The 3,211-nt window shown below is 46.5% G+C and overlaps 1 non-coding gene across 1 annotated transcript; it reads left to right on the top strand.

The window, feature by feature from the left end:
* Window positions 1-1,537: 1,537 nt before the first annotated feature.
* Window positions 1,538-1,671, top strand: LOC117804508. Its single transcript, XR_004628991.1, has one exon. It is a non-coding gene; the product is annotated as a small nucleolar RNA SNORA70 (small nucleolar RNA).
* The last annotated feature ends 1,540 nt before the right edge of the window (window positions 1,672-3,211 follow it).

The raw sequence follows: 3,211 nt of genomic DNA, 5'->3' as shown, positions 1-3,211 counted from the left end.
CATATAGCTAAGGAACTAAAGGCCGTTTCCTTCACAAACCAGTTAGTTGACTTGAGATTTATTTCCGATAGCACGAGTGCATCAGTTGCCAGCACAGAGGTTATATCATGAATATTCGACTTCCTTGAGAGGTCCAAGAGCACAACATTTTTAAAAAGACATATCTCCTTTTTTCTTATTTACTTTTTAGTAGGGTCTAGGCCCCATGTGGGGCTTGAACTCATGACCCCTAGATCAAGAGTCCCATGCTCAACCAAGGGAGCCAGCCAGGCACCCCCATATCTCCTTTCTTACTTTGAAAAAATGTAGCATCTATTATATTGGAGAAATTGAAATTATTTGTACAAGTATCATGGTAGATGTTGTTTTGTTTGTTTTTTAAAGATTTTACTAGAGAGAGCGAGAGAGCACGAGCGGGGGTGGGGGGTGCAGAGGAGCAGAGGGAAAGGGAGAAGCAGACTGCCCTCTGAGCAGGGAGCCCAACGTGGGGCTCGATCCCAGGACTCATGACTGGAGCCAAGGTCAGACGCTTAACCGACTGAGCCACCCAAGCACCCCATGCTTTTCTTTTCTTTTTCTTTCCTTTCCTTTCCTTTTCTTTTCTTCTTTTCCTTTCTTTTTGTTTCTTTTCTTTTTTAAAGATGTTATTTATTTGAGGGGTGCCTGGGTGCCTCAGTCAGTTAAGCACCTGCCTTCAGCTCCGGTCATGATCCTAGAGTCCCAGGATCGAGTCCAGGATCGAGCCCCACGGCGGGCTCCCTGCTCAGAGGGGAGTCTGCTTCTCCCTCTGCCCGTCACCCCACTCTCATGCTCTGTCTCTTTCTCTCTCTCTCCCTCTCTCTTTCAAATAAATAAATAAAATCTTTAAAAAAAGATTTTGCTTACCTGAGACAGGGAGAGAGAGAGTACGAGTGATGGGGAGAGGCAGAGAGAAAGGGAGAAGCAGGCTCCTTGCTGTGCAGGTAGCCGGATGTGAGGCTTGATCCCAGGACCCTGAAAGCATGACCTGAGCTGAAGGCAGATGCTTAACCGACTGAGCCTCCCAGGCACCCCCCCATGCTGGATGTTTCTAACCATTGGTTATAGTTCTACCTTTTGGAGAAAAACAGAACAAGTTTTTGGGGGGTTTTTTGTTTGTTTGTTTCTCTTGACAAATCCTCTGATTATTGAACTTCTCTTTATTTTTAAAAAAGATTTTATTTATTTATTTGGCAGAGAGAGAGAGAGCGTGCACAAGCAGGGGGAGCAGCAGGCAGAGGGAAAGGGAGAAGCAGACTCCCTGCTGAGCAGAGAGCCCAACGTGGGGCTCCATTCCACAACCCTGAGATCATGATCTGAGCCGAAACCAAGAGTCAGATGCTTAAACAACTGAGCCACCCAGGTGCCCCTACAATGCTTTTTTATAACCCTGCTTATACACAGTAGATAATCGATGCGGGCAGGAGAGTTTGACTGGATCCATGTTCTTAAGTAGGAGAGAAGGACTGCATACAGGAAGAAACTGGCTTCGGATAGGAGTATAAAATGGTTCATCTATCTGCAGCCAATTAAGCCGAATGTGCTCTTTCCCCGTGGGGCCCAGTGTGCGATGGCTGCAAACAGCACCCTCCCTGGTAATATATTGCAGCCTGTTGCCTGTATGAGTTGCCTTAAGGGACCTTGGAGATAGTGGACATTCATGTCTGACCTCATGCTATCCCCAATCTAGCCCCCAGACAGGTATGCAGGTGCCTTTGGAAAGCCTCGGGGGACAGTGACCAGGGTCCACATCGGCCAGGTCATCATGTGCATCTGTACTAAACTGCAGAACATGTGATTGAGCCACCAAGAAGCATGTGGCTGAGGCTCTAAGCAGGGCCAAGTTCCAGTTCCCTGACCGCAGGAAGATCCACATCTTCAAGAAGAAGGGTTTTACTGGGTTTATTGTGAGTGGATTTAAAGGCATGGCGGCTGAAAAGCTCATCCCAGGTGGCCTTGGGGTCCAATACATCACTAATGGTGGCCCTCTGAACAAAGGGCGTGCCCTGCACTCACGAGAACTTCAGCACTGCCCCCTCCTTGTTCACACCCATCAATAAATCCTACTTCCTGTCCAAAAATAATAGATTGCTAGATAGCTAGATGGAAAGAAATAGTTCATCTAGTGGAAGACCAAAAGCCAGAATACATGGACGCAAATGCTGATGAGGTGTGGTTGAATGAGACCACGCAAGAAATGCCACTTATGGGGGTGCCTGGGTGGCTCAGTCATTAAGCATCTGCCTTTGGCTCAGGTCATGATCCCAGGGTCCTGGGAATGAGTCCCATGCAGGCTCTCTACTCAGCGGGGAGCCTGCTTCTCCCTCTCCTTCTGCTCCTCCTTCAGCCTGTGCTCTCTCTCTCTCTCTCTCGCCCTCTCTGTCAAATAAATAAAATCTTAAAAAAAAAGATCCAACAAAAGGACAGAACAGATGTAGAACTGCTTTGTCGGGGCACCTGGGTGGCACAGCGGTTAAGCGTCTGCCTTCGGCTCAGGGCGTGACCCCGACGTTATGGGATCGAGCNCAAATAAATAAAATCTTAAAAAAAAAGATCCAACAAAAGGACAGAACAGATGTAGAACTGCTTTGTCGGGGCGCCTGGGTGGCACGGCGGTTAAGCGTCTGCCTTCGGCTCAGGGCGTGACCCCGACGTTATGGGATCGAGCCCCACCATCAGGCTCCTCCGCTAGGAGCCTGCTTCTTCCTCTCCCACTCCCCCTGCTTGTGTTCCCTCTCTCGCTGGCTATCTCTATCTCTGTCGAATAAATAAATAAAATCTTTAAAAAAAAAAAAGAACTGCTTTGTCATCGGATGTGTTTATGTTTGGGAGAGTTAAGATAAAGGATAAAACTGAGTTTGTTGACTCCTTAAGTGAGAAATATATAAATGTGGAAACATCGTCATTGTTACTTAGACTTTGTTTTTTTCCTCAGAGGGCTATATCAGAACCTAAAGTGTCTGTCAACTGGCTTGAAACTCAGGGATGAAACAACATGACACAGAATGGGATTTGGCCTTTTAACCCATGTAACATCACAGAACTGACAATCATAAAAAGGCCGAAAAACCAAAAACATCTAAGTCTGCTAGCTTTATCTGAATGTCATAAATTAAGTTCCAAGTTACATTTATTTATTTATATATTTTTATTTAAGTGATCGCTACACCCCACAGGGATCTCAAACTCACAA

The sequence above is a fragment of the Ailuropoda melanoleuca genome, chromosome 11, assembly GCF_002007445.2.
Source record: "Ailuropoda melanoleuca isolate Jingjing chromosome 11, ASM200744v2, whole genome shotgun sequence".
Taxonomy (NCBI): Eukaryota; Metazoa; Chordata; class Mammalia; order Carnivora; family Ursidae; genus Ailuropoda; species Ailuropoda melanoleuca.
This window is presented reverse-complemented; position numbering and strand designations above follow the sequence as displayed.